Source organism: Panthera pardus, unplaced genomic scaffold (genome assembly GCF_024362965.1).
Source record: "Panthera pardus isolate Hobbes unplaced genomic scaffold, ASM2436296v1 HiC_scaffold_25, whole genome shotgun sequence".
NCBI lineage: Eukaryota > Metazoa > Chordata > Mammalia > Carnivora > Felidae > Panthera > Panthera pardus.
The window spans coordinates 14,207,812-14,225,349 of NW_026526821.1; the positions used below are offsets into that span (position 1 = coordinate 14,207,812).

General features: G+C 45.7%; 1 protein-coding gene across 2 annotated transcripts in view; it reads right to left on the reverse strand.

Annotated features, from left to right (window-relative positions):
* The window catches only part of EYA2 (EYA transcriptional coactivator and phosphatase 2), a 256,663-nt gene that overhangs the window by 173,824 nt on the left and 65,301 nt on the right, over nt 1–17,538 (reverse strand). The window lies entirely within an intron of this gene.

Below are 17,538 nucleotides of genomic sequence, written 5' to 3' on the forward strand. Positions count from 1 at the left end.
TTTCACAGGGCTCAACGTATCTGGCACTGATTCAAGGTGTCCTCAGAGAGAGGCTGAGTTTGTCGACAGCACATCAGTATCGTGAGGTCATTGTCGGGGAGGATCTGCTATCATCGCTTTAACGGAACACAACATACGGACTGGTGGCAAAGTGGCTATAAACTCAGATTCCATCGTGGAAAGGTCACGGGTTCCGATTTCAGTTTCGCTCTTCACTGCCTTTAGAAAGTTACCAAACTGCTCTAAGTCAAAAGCTTTCTCGTCTGGACAAGGGGATTCTCAAAGTACCTCCCCGAAGAGGTCACGCGGAGTATGAAAAGCGATGGTCCCCGTAAGGAAAGGCCTTAGTAGGTAGTAATCTAAATGTCCATTCAGTCCCAGAGGAAGAGTGATGATGCAGGTAGTGTGTGGTCCGACAGCAGAATGCGATACAGCGGTGAAAAAGACGTAACGCACGACTCCACACAGCGCGACGGACAGACAGACCGACAAAGTACTGAGCAAAGAGGCAGAAGGGTACCCAAAAGATGATATTTCTAGGAAGTGCAAAATATACAAATCAATACTAGCAGCGTCTGGGGGGCTCAGTCGGTTGAGCGTCCGACTTCGGCTCAGGTCGTGATCTCACGGTCTGTGAGTTCGAGCCCCGCGTCGGGCTCAGTGCTGACAGCTCAGAGCCTGGAGCCTGCTTCCGATTCTGTGTCTCCCCCTCTCTCTCTCTACTTCTCCCCCGATCATGTTCTCTCTCTCTCTCTCTCTCTCTCTCTCTCAAAAATAAATAAACATTAAAAAGAATACAAATCAATACTATATACCGTTTAGGGATATACACACATGCAATACACAGATAACAGTACGTATGGGATGAAAAACATTTCCGAGAATGAGTAACTCAGGGGATGGCAGGGGGATGCCATTTGGGACGTGGTACCCCGAGGGCCTCCAGTGAGTTCGTAACATTTTGGTTCAGGGCTCGACACAAATTATGGCCCTTCCAAATCCAGCCCATCTTTTCCTGTGGCCCAGGGGCTCAGAATGGCTTTCACATTTTTAAACGGTTTGAAAACCAATCAAAAGCAGGATCACATTTCGTGACCTGTGAAGCTCACAGTGTCCGTAAGTCAAGTCTTCTTGGAACCCAGCCCTGCTCGTTGGTTGACTGTACTGTCCAAGGCTATGCTCACGCCGCACCTTCTGAGGACGGCAGGTGTGATAGGGACCCGCAAAGCTGAAAATATTTAAGAACCTTGCAGGAAAAGCTGGCCAACCCGGTTTTAGTTTGTAAGCAGGGGGTTTGGACGTACCACTGCTATGTGGCTATTATACATCCTCGAGTGCCCGAAACGCTTAATAATTATAAAAAAAGAACAAAGCAGCCACTTATCCCAGGACGTGCACATAGGAAGTACTTTACATACACTTTTTAATCTGACGAGAGGATTCCACACAAACAAGCTTCTAGAGTTTGTACCTTTATGTTCGCTGATAAACATCTGCCTGACGGGGAAAGGAGCAGTACTGTGACTTCTGGCCTCAGTCACAGGGCTTGTTTATTTTATTGAGTGCTCCTGTCGTCCTCAGGAGCTCAGAGCAGGAATGTGCTTGGGAGTTCTAACGCTGGGGCAGAGTACTGCCAGGAAAGCTTTTGGCACGTTCACCTTTGGACTTTTGCCTCACGTGGTCAAGCCAACATGGAAATCACCTTTATTTCCCCCACAGCACCTGACACAGGATCGTGTTCATTCTGTCATCCTAGTAACATCTGAAGGACGGGAGGGGAAAAAAAAGATGGAAGGGACTTGGAAGGAGAGAGACCAGGGCGGGGGTGGGGGGTGGGGGGAATCTATAATTGAGTGATTAGTTTCTCCAAACAGATTTTTATTGCATTATTTTATTCTATACGTTTATTTGTTTATTTAGAGACAGGGACAGCGTGAGTGGGGAGGGGCAGAGAGAGAGGGAGAAGGGAGAGAATCCAGGCAGGCTCTGCACTGTCAGCACAGAGCCTGACGTGGGGTTCCAATTCACGCAACTGTGAGATCGTGACCTGAGCCGAAACCGAGAGTAGGACGCTCAACCGACTGAGCCACCTGGGCGGCCCCTTCAAACAAGATTTTTAAAAATTTCCCATTTAGTCTCATTTTTCCACCCCACCCGAGACAATGACTCTAATGAATGAAATATGTAAATATGTCTCCTTATAAATGATGCTCTATGGGGCACCTGGGTGGCTCAGTCGGTTAAGTGTCCAACTTCATCTCCAGTCGTGATCTCGCAGTTCATGGGTTCGAGCCCCGGGTCGGGCTCTGTGCTGACAGCTCGGAGCCTGGAGTCTGCTTCGGATTCCGTGTCTCCCTCTCTCTCTGCGCCTCCCCCGCTCACGCTCTGTCTCTCTCTGTCTCTCAAAAATGAATAAACATTAAAACATTTCTTATCAATGACACCGTATTGTTTTACGCGTGAATTGGGTTTTAATTTACATGGATAGTGCTGTGCAGGAGATCTCTTCTTGTTTATTGGGCTTTTTCTCTCCAGTCTGCACTGTGATTTTATAATGGGTACCCACTGCTGAATAGTTATCAAGCATAATTATAGTTAGAATTCCATACTGTGTATTCACTCTACTGTATTTACGAATTGCCCTAGTGATAAACATCCAGGAGCGTTCGTCTCTCAGCTACCTAGAAATAATGCTGCAACGAACATCTTCGTTAAAAAAGTATATATATACCTAGGGACGCCTGGCTGGCTCAGTCAGAGGAGCACGTGGCCCTTGATCTTGGGGTTGTGAATTTGAGCCCCACGTTGGGTGTAGAGATTACTTAAATAAATAAAAATTTAAAAATATGTATCTAAAACATGTATCTCTATATGTGTTTACACACACACATTCTTAAAACATATACATATGTGTGTATATATATATATATATTCAAGGATGATATCTGTCATTGGGTGTATTGGTCCTCATAATTTCTGTGCTAATCTAGATTCCCACCAGAAGTGCATCAGTGTTCTAGTTTCATAAATTCTTGCTAACACGGAGCATTGTCCAACTTCCTACTTTTTGTCAAACTAATGGGTGGGAAGCGATAGCACAGTTGTTTGAATTCGTATTTCTACGATTACTAGTGCATTTGAGCACAGAGTTACGTAACTGTGGGACACGTGAGTTTCTGGGAACTGTCTATTCGTATGTTTTATCCTTGCTCACTTTTCTATTGGGTTTTCTTTTCTTTCCTTTCTTTTTTTTTTTTTTTTAAAGTTTATTTATTTATTTTGAGAGAGAGAGAGAGAGAGACAGAGCCTGAGCAGGAGAGAGGACAGAGAGAGAGAATCCCAAGCAGGCTCCACACTGCCAGTGCAGAGCCCGATGCAGGGCTTGACCCCACAAACTGTAAGATCATGACCTGAGCTGAGATCAAGAGTCGGATGCTAAACCAACTGAGCCACCCAGGTGCCCCTACTGGGTTTTCTTTTTATCTTTTCTTGATGATTTGCTGGAGTGCCTTGTAGAGTCTATGTATTCGTTTATTGCTAGTGTTAGATGCTGTAAATTTCTTTTCTTACCTTTTCATTTGTCTGTTTTCTTTATTTACAGTGTCTTGCAGAACAAAAAATTTATATACTTGCCCAATAATTTATTTTTAGGTGTGAAAATTGTTTCCGTAACTCTAGGATATTAAAATGTGTCTACATTTTAATTTGTCTGCATTTCTATTTTCACTTAGAATTTTAAAAGATGCTCCAATCTTTAATTCATCTGGAATTCTCCTTTTAATATGGTTTAGTCATCCAATCTTAAGTCATCTTAAGTCATCCAATAATCCTTTATGGGATCAAAGTGATTCACCTCTAGTATCATTGGCTGGCAGAAGAAAAGCAACTTTTCTTTTGGCGAAGGTCTTACCTTCCAGGGTTTCCACAATTTTTCACATACAATGTTTAGCACTTAATAAAAATTATCAGCCATGCAAGGAGACAAGACAAAATGATCAGGAACCAAGACAAAAAACAAACCCACAATAAGATTCAGATATTGGAGCTGTCAAACTTGGGACTCCCTGACCACCTTGATAATATGATCAAGAAACAAGGTTTAAATGGAGAATGCTACTTTAGATCGAGAGTATTTTTAAAAATCCAAACGAAAATTTGAAAACCAAAAAATACAGTCATTGAAATTCAGAGCTCAATACAGCAGTTGAACAACAGATTTGATGTAGCAAAAGAAAAGATTAATGAACTGGAAGATAAGTCAGTACATAAATCTCAGAAAGAGGGCCGGAAAGGAAAATAGATTTTAAAAAAGCATAAAAGAAACATGGGACGTGGAGAAAAGGTCTAACATACATGTAATAGGGGCCACAGAACGATAGAAGAGAGAGAACAAATCAGAAACAGTATTTAACAAGACACTGACAGAAAACCTTTCAAGACTGATAAAGACATCAAGCCAATGCCATCAAGAAGTTCTGCAAATCCAAAGTAAAATAAACACAGAGGAAAACACTCCAGGGCGTATGACAGTCAAACTGTACACATGAGAATATATTCTCTTAAAAGCAGACAGAGAGTGAATAAAAGGCAAATGATCTTTAAAGAAGGAATTGTAAGACTTCTCTGCAAGTAGGATGGGAACCAAAAAAACAATGGAGGTTCGTCTGCTGATGCAGAATTCTAGGCCAGCAGGAAAGCCTTCAAAACTAAAGACAAAAACTAACCAAACCCAAAATAAGATTATTTGCCACTAGTGGATGTGCAATGAATGGTCTGGAAGCATGAAAATTCAGCAAAGGGTGAAGAACAACACAAAAGGATAAGTACGTAAGTTAGAGGGGGATAAATGAAGTTTATATGTTCTAAGGACATTGCGTTTTTTCTACACTGATTTATAGTAAACTTTAAGATTTACAAAGGATGCATGTTACAATCTTTAGGGTAACTACTCAGAATAATAATAAAAAATGTATACTAACAAGCTAATAGAAGAAAAATGGACTAATAAAAATACTTAACCCAAAAGAAAGGAAGAAAGTAGAGAAAAAGAAACAAAGAAGAGAAGGGATAGAAAAAAAAAAGAGATCTAAACTCCAATTTATCAGTAATTAAATACTTAATGTCCATTTCACTTACAGAATAAATACTCCCACTAAAAAAATATTACAAGACTGGATTATAGAAGTGACTACCGGCTTTGGGGCACCGGGGTGGCTCAGCTGGTTAAACACCTGACTCTTGATTTCAGCTCTGGTTATGATTTCATGGTTCATGGGATCAAGCCCTCTGTCAGGCTCTGGGCTGAGAACACAGAGCCTGCTTGGGATTCTCTCTCTCCCTCTCTCTCTGCCCCTCCCCTGCTTGTGTGCACATGCATGCAGGGGCTCTCTCTCCTTCTCTCTCTCAAAGTAAATAACTAAACATTAAAAAAATGAACTACAGGCTTATTACAAGATACCCGTTTTAAATATAAAAACACACAAAGACTCAGAGCAAAGAACTGTAAAAATTCACACAAGGCAAACACCAGATAAAAGAAAGCTGACATAGTTTCAAATAGATTTGCAAATAAAAACCATTACTACAGATTTAGAGGAACATACTGTAATGATAAAAGAATGAAGATATAACAATCAGGAAGTTTGCCTTTCCCAAAACTCATCTGCATGGTATTGACTCCAAAAGGGAATAAAGAGTCTAGGTCTTTGTTGGGTAATTTAAGATCTAAACTTCAAACTTACCTACAGCAATTCAAACACGTCCTCCTTTGGAGGAAAATAAATAAATATCACTAACAAAGCCAAAGTAATAGGAATACCAGTGCTCACAAAGAAAACAGAACCCTGATTTAGGAACCTGACAATTATTCTTTCGTGCTGCCAGCGAGAGCTTAATGGGTACTGCGATTTTACAGAAGCAAACAATTAACCACAAGTATAGCAGTTATGAGCAGTGCAGTGAAAAACACCCTTTCAAAAATTCTAATCCCAGCTCCCATTTCCCAAGCTCCTATCCCATGGCAGGCAGTCTTCCCCATCACTTTCCCATTTACCTCCTGGAATTCTATCAATCATCCTGGGAGACAGAACTGTCCGCCCCCTACTTCCCAACAGGACAACTAAACATAGATTTAGGTCTGAGCACAACATAAAGCACCAAGGAAACATGATCATTCCTGTTGGGTGAACTTACCCTGTTCTGCCATTAGAAGCTTTTAAAATTTCAGCACATGGTGAGTTTTGGATTTGGGTTTTATGGGTCATATTGTTTTATTATTGAATTACATGCGAACGGGGGCGCCTGAGTGGCTCAGTCGGTCGAGTGTCTGTCTTCGGCTCAGGTCACAATCTCGCAGTTCGTGGGTTCGAGCCCCGCATCGGGCTCTGTGCCGACAGCTCGGAGCCTTGGAGCCTGCTTCGGATTCTGTGTCTCCCTCTCTCCCTGCCCCTCCCCCGCGCATGCTCGGTCTCTCTCAAAAATAAATTTGAAAAAAAGAAAAAAAGAATTACGTGGGGACAGCAGAGGCGGGAGGCTGATCTCTTTTTGGTGTTTTGAGGCCTCCGAAGCTCTTAGCCTGGCCCTGATTATAGTGCTCATTTTACAGATAACAGAAATAAAAATAATTAACACTTGAAAAGCATTTAGTCCGGGGCCAAGAGCTCTTTGCCTATATTGCCTCATTTAATCCTATGAGGTGGGCAGAGATGAAGAGACTGAGGTTCAGAGAGTGACCTGCTAGAACCAGGATTCACAACCAGGGGGGCTGGCCCTGGGGTCTGTGCATTTTCTTTTAATTAATTAATTATTGGAGTACAGTTTACGTACAATGCCGTATTGGTTTCAGGTACACAACATAGTGATTTGACAATTCTACATGTTACTCAGCGCTCCCGAGGACAAGTGTGGTCACCGTCTGTCACCATACGATATTACAATACTATGGACTATATTTCCTACTCTTTATTTTTCATCCCCGCGACTTATTTCTGTTACAACTGCAAGTGTGCATCTCTTAATCCCCTTTACCTATTTTGCCCAGCCCCCCACCCACCTCCCCTCTGGCAGCCACATTTGTTCCCTGTATTTAAGATCTGTTTGTTTTGTTTTTTAGATTTTACGTATACGTGAAATCAGACGTTATTGGTCTTTCCCTGTCCAAGTTATTTCCCTTAACGTAATACCCTCTAGGTCCATCCACGGCAAGAATGGCAACATTTCATTCTTTTTTATGGTTGGGTGATACTCTATTGTGTATCTATTTCACATCTTCTTTATCCGTTCATCTGGTATGAGGTGATATCTAACTGACTCTGAAGCACTGGGTGGTATGAATACTTCAACAATATTAATTCTTCCAGTCCATGAGTATGGTATATCTTTCCATTGTGTCATCTTTAATTACTTTCATCAACGTCTTATAGTCTTCAGAGTATAGGTCTTTCACCTCCTTTGCTAAATTTATTCCTAGGTATTTTATTCCTTTGGTGCGACTGTAAATGGGACTGTTTTTAAATTTTTTCTTTCTGCTACTTTGTTGTTCGTGTATAGAAACACAGCAGGTTTCTGCATATCAATTTTGTATCCTGCAACTTTACTGAATTCGTTGATGAGTTCTAATGGTTTTTTGGTGGACTCTCCTGGTTTTCTTCATGTACACTCTCATGTCAACTGCAAAAGTAAAGTTTTACTTCTTTCTTCCAATTTGGACGCTTTTTAGTTCTTTTTCTTGTCTGACGGCTATGGCTAGGATTTCTAGTACGAAGCTGAATCAAAGTGGTGGTCGTGGACATCCTCGTCTTGTTCCTGATCTTAGAGGAAAAGCTTTCGGTTTTTCACCACTGAACAAGATGTTAGCTGTGGGTTTTTCAATAAAGGCTGTGGTCTTTATTATGTCGAGGTATGTTCCCTCTAATCCTACTCTGTTGAGAGTTTTGATCACGAGCAGATGTTGAATTTTGCCAAATGCTTTTCTTCTGCATCTCCTGAGATGATTATATAGTTTTTATCCTTCCGTTTGTTGGTGTGACGTATCACATTGATTGATTTGTGAATACCGAACCCTTGCATCCCTAGATTAAATCCTGCTTGATTGTGATGAATGATACTTTTAACATATTCCTGAGTTTGAGTTGCTAATATTTTGTTGAGGATTTCTGCATCCATGTTCAACGAGGGACAGTAGAACTGGAAGTAAAACTGGGTCAAAAACTGAACCCAAAGCCCAACCAACTCTAATATCTACAAAGTCACCTGGTCAGAGCTCTGGTTCTGTCATCGGCTATGTGGGTTCGAATTCCAGCTATGTGTCGTACCAGCTGTATGACCTTGGGCAAGTCATTTAACTTCTCTGAGCCTCATCCACAAGTAAGGAGAAAATAACAGCACCTTCCCTGGCAGGTTACGTGCAGATTAAGTTAGAGAAGGCATCCACCCAGACAAAAGACACAGTTAGTTTCATTCCAGGTAGATACTAGGAGCTGTCATGAGGGTCATCTCGAAACCACTGATTCCTACTGTAGTTTGATGGGCAGAGTTGAATTCTCTTGCAGTTTGTGGGGAGGCTTCCCTCACATTCTCCCCCTTCTCCCCTGCTCACGATGACCTGAAACAGGAGACCAGCTTATTCTCCTTGCAGGGGAGGGAAGAGAGAAATCAGACAGCCTTCACACAGCCTGGGGGAGGAGAAAGACTTAGCTTCTCTTTCGTGAAGGCAGGAGAAGGAAGCAAAGGCATGCGATTCATTTAAAAAAAAATCCCCCCCTTTTGCACTGTTGCAAAACCCCGATACCCCTGCTACTTCGGAGCCAGGCCAAGAGGAGCAGGAAGAAAGAGGCATTCAAAAGCCCCCGCCCTCTGGCCTTCTCTGTGGCCTGCTGCCGCCAGCGGCTTGCACCATTTGTTACCCCTGTCACCACCCCTGTCCCTGGGGACTGAGAAGCACTGGGGGAGCACGGGGCTGCTGGAAGGGCCCAAGAGATGACAGCTGGAGGGTGGGGGGTAGGGGCGACTTCAAAGGCTGTGAGGGATCAAAAGCAGATGGGGGGCCCCGGGCGGGTGGGTGGCTCACCTTTCCACACCCCCCGAGTGCCCCGACTACCTTGGCTGAGAACAGTGGACCTGCCTGCTGGCTGGAGAGGACAGATGGCCAGTCGGCCAAGGGGACTTCAGAGAGGGCCGATCCCCAGCATCTTTCAAGGGCTTAGAAATCCCAACCTGCCGACAGCAATCACAGGCTTCTGGGTAGACAACAGCTGTGGCCCAAACCTGGATGTTTCTGGAGGTCTCCACCACCGTTTGATTTCATTCCGAGTCCATCTGCTGATCGCCCATGCGGCTCTGCCCCAGTCTCCCCCATCTGGGGGGCCGGGCGGGGGGGCTGCGCGGCTCATACCAGAAGCCCAGGACTGTCCCCGCTCCTCACTCTCCTTGAGCCCTCACATCCAATCCATCAGTAGGTATCGTTAGGTTCCACCTTGGAAACATCCATGGAATGCACGGACTGCTCTCCGCCTCCACAGGCATCGCCGGCCCCAAGCCACCACCGTCTCTGCCCTGGACAGCCACCACACCCTCCGTGCCCGTCTCCCTGAGACCACCCTGGCCTCCCTCCAGTTTGCCCTCTGGGCAGCGGCCTCAGGGGCTTCCGACAACACAAATCCGAACCTGCCTCCCTCACCACACCCTCGCTTCTAACTTCTGGTTGTTTTCAGAATGTGGCCGATTTCTGAACACAGCCTTGATCCGGCTTCCCGGTGAGGGAGGTCTCCTTCCAGCACACTGGCCTTTCTCTCCCTCCATGCTCCCTCCTGTCACAAGGCCTTAGCACATGCTGTTCCCTCTGCCCGGAACACCATTCCCTCTCGCTCGCCCTTCAGGGGTCTCAGCTACCATGATCCCCGGAGGCTCCCTCGGGAGGACCCAGGCCCTATGGCAGCCTCCACAGGCCCGTGTCCCTCCCTACACATCAGTCATCCAATTTTTGGGTGGGTGCTGGGCTGTTACTTAACTTCCATCCGTCTTCCTTACCAGACTGTGTACTTACTCCCAGACAGCCAGGATTTTGTGTATTTTATCCACCATTACATTCCCCAAATCCTCTGCAGGTCCTGGCCTTTGACAGCTGTTTAATAAACATTTCTTGTGTCGTGAACGACCTGCCGTATGAATAACTGTGTTCATCCAACCAGCATTAACTGAGTGGGTACTATTTACTATTTGCGCCCAACACTGCCGGTCACTGCCACTGTCACTCCCCTGGACGCTGCCCTCATTTACGTTACCCGCCGGGCGCCTCTAGGCACTGAGTTCGAGACTCTGGGTTTACTCTTCTTTTCAGCATTAGGCCTACATACAGTAGGACGTGGTCAGAAGCACACGGGATGCTGGATGCTACCGCCCCCTAGTCCCTCCCAGAAGGGAGAAGTGGCCCCAAAGCTCCTGTCCCGACGACACGAGGTGTTTGTGAACTCCACTTCTCAGGCTGTTAAGCTCCGCCCGGCTGTCATGCCCTTGGCGGTCCTGCTTGCCCCAGCTTCCCTGAGCTACAATGAACATACTATATAAGTTAAAGGTATACAACGAGATGATCTGATAACAGGCACGCACTGCAACGCGATTCTGGCGGTCCTGCTTTGAGATTCAAAAGCAGGAGGAAAAAGTGGAACTGTCCAGAGCCGTAGCTCTGGAAGCTCATGGAAGCTCGTGGAAGAGTTGCTGGGGCAGGGAGGGAGCAACGGGGTCCTGGCATTTTGACCCGGTGGGTCGTGTGGCAATAGCATGTCTTCTTTCTTTGGGGGAACTGCCTGCCTCTTCCGGACTCTCCATGGGGCTTGGGTGGGGATGACCCTACTAATAGGCCTTGAGCCCGGCAATTAGCATCTCCTACCCCTCAGTCTACAGTGACTGGCTCAGGGATGTTGGTCATATGAGCCAGTGGGGCCAATGAGAGGCCCAGGAGGGGCTTCTGGAGAAGAGATACTCCTTCCCACTGGACATGAGCCTTGGGAGGTGTCTACCTACAGCCAGTGGCAGTGCGGGTCCACAAACGGCCTTTGAGTAGCACAGCCTGAGAAGACTGACCCCCGTTCTGGGACACGCGCATCACATCCTCAGCGTTCAGTGTGGAAGGTAGAATAGGAATAAACTGTAGGTTTAGTCGGTGAAATTTGGGAGCTGCTGTCTCTGTGGCCAACTTCAACATCCATGGGGGAAGACCCCATGTGCTACCCTGGTGAGGGGACAACCCCCTCCTCCTGTCCACGTCTCCATCCCCCAGCCTGTCTCCCTTATACTGGGGAAGGTGTCACTTAAGAAAAGTTGCGGGGGCAAGGGTGAGGAGACCTAGGGAACCTTCTCCCCAAACAAGGCACTGTCAGTCTCCTTTGCAAAGGCTAGAGAGAAGGCAGATGAAGGAGGGCACAGTGGATGCTACATTCACTCACTGATTCTTTCCTTCACGGAGTCAGGCTGTCAATCATTCAGACCCAACAACTGACTAGACTGCACATCAAAAAAGAAAGGTGACTACTCATTTGGTAATTGATCTCACATTGTTGGTGGTGGTGGGTTTTTTTGGAAGGCCAGGAACTGTTTTAGGCACTGGGGATCCAGTGTTGAATCATACAAGTTCCCTGCTCTCACGGAGTCGACATTCTAGAGTGGGATCTGCATCCCGTCTCAGGTGGAACTCGTCAATGGGTGGCCCCAGACGGCTGGCATATAGATAGCATAGTTGCGGAGATGTGTCTCCTCTTGCTGAGAAAGTAACTGTATTACCTTCTCTTTCACAACATAAAAATTTAACTACCCAGGTAATATCTCAAAACATTTGTCAATACATTTTTATTTATTTATTTTTTTATTTATTTAAAAAAAATTTTTTTAACGTTTATTTATTTTTGAGACAGAGAGAGACAGAGCATGAACGGGGGAGGGTCAGAGAGAGAGGGAGACACAGAATCTGAAACAGGCTCCAGGCTCTGAGCGGTCAGCACAGAGCCCGACGCGGGGCTCGAGCTCACGGATCGCGAGACCATGACCTGAGCCGAAGTTGGCCGCTTAACCGACTGAGCCACCCAGGTGCCCCTGTCAATACATTTTTAAATTTCAGGTAAAATTAAAATTGCCTTTGGCCATGATCTCCCACCAAGACTATCCTCTTGCTCTAGTCATAAACACACACAAACACCCACACCCGCGTATATCCTTAAAAACGCACAGTATTGTTTTGTCAATGCCACAGATCTGTGCATCCTGTTCCAGGACTCACTTTAATAACAAAATAGCTTGATGTCCATTCAATGTCACAAACCCCGAAGTAAAACTGCTGGGTCTACCTTTAAAACTGTAAAGGACATCTGCAAACTGCCCCTCGGAGGGGCTGATCTAGCTCATGTTCCCAATGGCCACATCTCAGTTTCACACCTTGCAGGGTTTCTACTCCCTGATCTAAAAGCTTTTTGCCCAAAACTCTCTTGGGAAGACATCAGCCATTTCACAAACGTGTCCGACCAGCACCATCGTCCAGCCAAGCAGGTGAAGTTCTAGGGACCCGTGTGTCAGAAAGGAAAACCAGCCTGGGTCTGGAATCTCAGTCCCAGGAAATGCTCTCTCACTCATGCTCGATCAAGTCTCAATCTTTTGAACGCGGTGCAGAATAAAAATGGGTGATGGGATAGTTTTACTGTGCTTCCCTCATTCCTGACAGTGTGTGAAAACAAGGGGCCATTGTTTTGGGAATCCAGCTTTTCTATCCATGGGATTTGGTTTTTTGGTTGTTTTTCTTTTCTTTCTTTTTCTTTTTTTTTAGCTTTTTATTTTGAGATCATTATAGATTTACAAGAAGTTGCCAAAAATAGTACAGAGAGGTCCTGGGTACCCTTCACTCAATCTTCCCCAGGTGATTACATCTTATATAACTATTAGTACAATATCAAATATAGGAAATTGACATTGGTGCTGTGTGTGTGTGTGTGTGTGTGTGTGTGTGTGTGTGTGCACCTCGGTGTCACTTTCTCACACATGTAGATGCACGTAACCACCACAGCAACGAAGACAGTGGACTATTCCATCACCACAAAGTTCTCAACTTGTGCCTTCGCAGGCATGCCTGCCCCCATCTCCTGGACCCCCAGGCACCCCTACCCCCTGGCAACCACTAATCCGTTTTCCATCTCTGAAATGTCCTTTTGAGAATGTTATAAATGGAAGCATACGTTGTAGGACTTCTTGAGATTGGCTTTTTTGTTTGCTTGTGTGTTAACATGACTCAAGTTCAGATGACTGCATTTTATAACGCGTTTTCCAATATTTACTAGGCCCACAAGGGACAACCTTCAAAAAAGCACCCAATGTGTGGTGACAGACGGAGACAGGACCACACACGTTCTGCAGATTTGGGGTTGGGTTCAGCAAAGCCCTCAAGCAAAATGCAAAACTTTATAGAATATTTCTCATGCGGAGCCATAAAAAAAAAAAAAAAAAAAAAAGCCCCAACCCACAACCAACAAAACAAGGCACAGAGTAAAATACCATAGACTCTCACTGTAAGAGAAGGCCTGCCCTTGCCAGTGATGGCTGGAGAATGTCAAGTACCTGGAGGCCACAGGGAGCCCTGGGGCCCCCCACCGAGAGCCAGGCAGCAGGCGAGGGGCAGAATTCCCTCAGCTGCGAAGACATTTTGCTTTGAGGGTACGGTCCTTGCCCCCTCATTAGATACCACATGGCTGTTCCTCTCCCTCTGTTCACCCAGTCACAGGACATCACAATGTAGGACCCATTTTACAGCTTGCACAGACTCCTTCTGCTCAGACTCCTTCTGACAGAGGAGGGCGTTTTAATTTGAGTGAAGGGGATGGGGCGCCCGGGGGGCTCAAGTCGGTTGAGCGTCCGACTTCGGCTCAGGTCACGATCTCGCGGTCCGTGAGTTCAAGCCCCGCGTCGGGCTCTGTGCCGACAGCTCAGAGCCTGGAGCCTGTTTCAGATTCTGTGTCTCCCTCTCTCTGACTCTCCCCCATTCATGCTCTGTCTCTCTCTGTCTCAAAAATAAATAAACATTAACAGAAATGTAAAAACACTGGAGAAAGGATAAGAGACACTGAAATCCTTGTTTGTGCCCCCATGAAGCTGACATATAGTAACAGTTCACATGCTTTCTAAAAGCCAGGCACTGTTTTGAGTGCTTTTTGTGTTTGAGCTCCCTTAACTTCCCCAATAACCCTGGTGAGATTGGCTGAACGAAGATCCCATTTCATAGACGAGAAGAGCAAAAACAAGACGTTTAAGTCACTTGCCTGAAATCAACTGTAAGAGGCAGCGACAGACTTAAAACCAGGAAGTCTGACTCTGAATGTTCTGTTCTCCTGCCATCTGCCACGGAGAGCAGCAGATGTCTTAACATTAATCTTTCCTAATGACTGGTCTCTAATTACATCGTCACCCTGAAAGGGAATGGGCTGTGCACTGATTTATAAGGTTTTTTTTTAACGTTTTTCTTCTTGTTTTGAGGTTGGCTCAATTTTATGCAATTTCATAGAGCGAGGTTTCTTTTCTCCTTTTTTGGTGAGATGGTTTCATGGTGAGGGTGAGAAGGCTTTTTTTTTTTTTTTAAATGAAAAATCCCAAACATATGTAAAAGCAGACAGAATAGTAAAATAAATCACTGAGCACCTATCAGATTCAACAATTTTTGAGATTCTACCACACCTGTCTCTTCCAAGGTTTTGGATTTGTTTATTTTTCCCTTCGGTGACATCGGTAAAGCAAATTTTTTTTTTTTATTAAAAAAAATATATTTTTTTAACTTTTATTTATTTTTCAGACAGAGAGAGACACAGCATGAACGGGGGAGGGGCAGAGAGAGAGGGAAACACAGAATCGGAAGCAGGCTCCAGGCTCTGAGCCATCAGCCCAGAGCCTGACGCAGGGCTCGAACCCGCGGACCGCGAGATGGTGACCTGAGCCGAAGTCGGACACTGAACCGACTGAGCCACCCAGGCGCCCCGGTAAAGCAAATTTGAACTTGAAGCCTCTTCTCTCTGCCATACTTCATTAAAGCGTTTGGACACTCTCTATGATCACATCTAACAAAATGCACAATAATTCTTTGTGCCTTCTTGAACGCAGTTCGTACCCAATCTCCCCAGTGGTCTCCAAACGCCCTTTTAAGGCCGGTTTACAAGATCTGGGATCTAGGGTAGCGGGATAGGTGAAGTAGGTCAAGGAGAGTCCAAGACACAAACTTCGGTTATAACATAAATGAGTCACGGAGATGAAAAGGATAGCACTTCTACCGACATGGTGAAAACACTAGGTTAGTTGTCTTGTAGAGTATCTCACGTTCTGGAGTTTTCTGTTTGCTTCCTCATGGTGTTGTTCACTTCTTTCTCTTCCGACCACAGGTTCTCTTTAACAGAGGATTAGGTTCACGTTAACGAGGGAGGAGTAATGCTTCAGAGTGGTGCTGAATTCTCTCCGCTGCATCACACCGGAAGGGCATGAGGTCGAGGGTCTCCTTCTAACACTAATAGAGGCCAGCGGACCTGCCTCTGTCATCACGAAGTTCCCCACAAACCTCTGATCGAATGGTTTCATCCAATAATGCTCGTGGCCGGAATCAATGATTTCATTAGAGATTTAGAGATGTTTAAAAATGTATTTTTTTAAAGAGAAGAAAGAAGAACATTACGATAATGTTACTAGATTTGTTTAGCGTCTTTGTTCTTGCAAGTGGCCGTCACAAGCCTTTCTTCACTGCAGTCCCCCAACCAGCCCATGAGGCGGGTGAAGCCAGCGGGAACCTAGAACAGCAGTGGCAAAGCAGGCTATTGTCCAGGTGCTTGGGTTCGAATCCCGGCTCTGCTGGTGGTCTGGGATCCTGCTTGGTTACCCGGCCTCAATTTTCTCACCTGTCAAATGGGGGTACAAATGGTCCCTACTGCTTAGGGTTTTTTGAGGATGAATGACTTTCTACTTGTGAAGCTCTCAGAACAGAAGAGGAAACCGAGTGAACTCTTATCTCCACCCTTACCCGCGAGGACGGCGTCAACAAATTAAATAAATGGCCTCAGTCCCACAGCTAGTGACAGTCACAAGGCATAAATCTCGTTCTGCCACATTACACGGTCTCCATGGGCTGTTTTCCCACATTTTGAAAATAATTGCCAATAATTAAGAAAACACCTTTCGGCCATAATGGCTCAAAGAGCTACCTACAAGGCTAACCTGAGGCCCCACACCTTGTGGGCCCATGACACCCCTCCCAGTGCACCTTCTGGAAGTTCTGCCCTGACTCCGTCCTGCAGGGACGCTCCCCCTTTTGCTAATACTCAGACCTAGCGGGCTGGTTCCCACTTCATGGCTTTGCACGTGCTGTTCCTTCTGCCACAAATGCTCTTCCCCACATCTCTTTCTGACTCGTTTCCTCGCTTCATTTCGGTGTTTTCTCTCTCAAGTGTTGCCTCCTCAGAGACGCTCTCCCTGATCATACTATCAAATTCATTCCTTCATCTTTCCAACCTCTCCACCCACCCCCCCCCACCTTCTATCCTCTGACCCTGCTGTATTTGTCTTTATAATTCTGATCACGCTCTTAAAACACGCTGTGTATGTATTTGTTCACCTTCCCAGGGAGGGGGACTTTGTCTTCTTCGCTGACGCATCCTTGGCATTTTAGTACAGTCATCGCTGTGGGCACTAAGCAGTCAGCAATAAGGAGCAGTGAAATGAATACTCATTAGGTGCCCTCCAGCCTCACAGTGTCCTACGCAAGGACCGTGCGTGCGTCATTTAGCAACAGCATTTCTTATAAGGAATTCTTTTTACAAAAGAAAAAGGAATATATGTTCACGGTAAAAGAGCTGAATAGACATAGGATATAGAAAGACAGAGGGGCGCCTGGATGGCTCAGTAGGAGGAGCGTCTGATTCCTGATTTCCACTGAGGTCACGATCCCAGGGTTGTAGCACAGAGCCTGCTTAAAATTCTCTTTCTCGGGGCGCCTGGGTGGCTCAGTCGGTTAAGCGGCCGACTTCGGCTCAGGTCACGATCTCGCGGTCCGTGAGTTCGAGCCCCGCATCGGGCTCTGTGCTGGCAGCTCGGAGCCTGGAGCCTGTTTCAGATTCTGTGTCTCCCTCTCTCTGACCCTCCCCTGTTCATGCTCTGTCTCTCCCTATCTCAAAAATAAATAAAACGTTAAAACAAATTAAAAAAGAAAATTCTCTTTCTCTCTCCCACTGCCCCTCTCCCCCGCTCATGCTCTCTCTCTTTAAAAAAAAAAAAAAGTCTCCTCCACTGGTCTGTGCTAACCTTCGTTCACAGTTTGGGGTACGCAGTGGCAGAGTTTATCAGGTGGTCTCCAGTATTCCTTCTCTCCCCCCTTCTTATACAGTGAAAGAATTCCTGGTTCTTAGAAGGGCATGCAGCCACCGAGAATTTCCCAGCCTCCTTTGCAGTTAGGTTGTGACCATGTGACTAAGTTACGGTCAGCGGGATGGAATCAGAAGTGATGTATTCAACATGTGGGTCGTGTCCTTAAAGGAA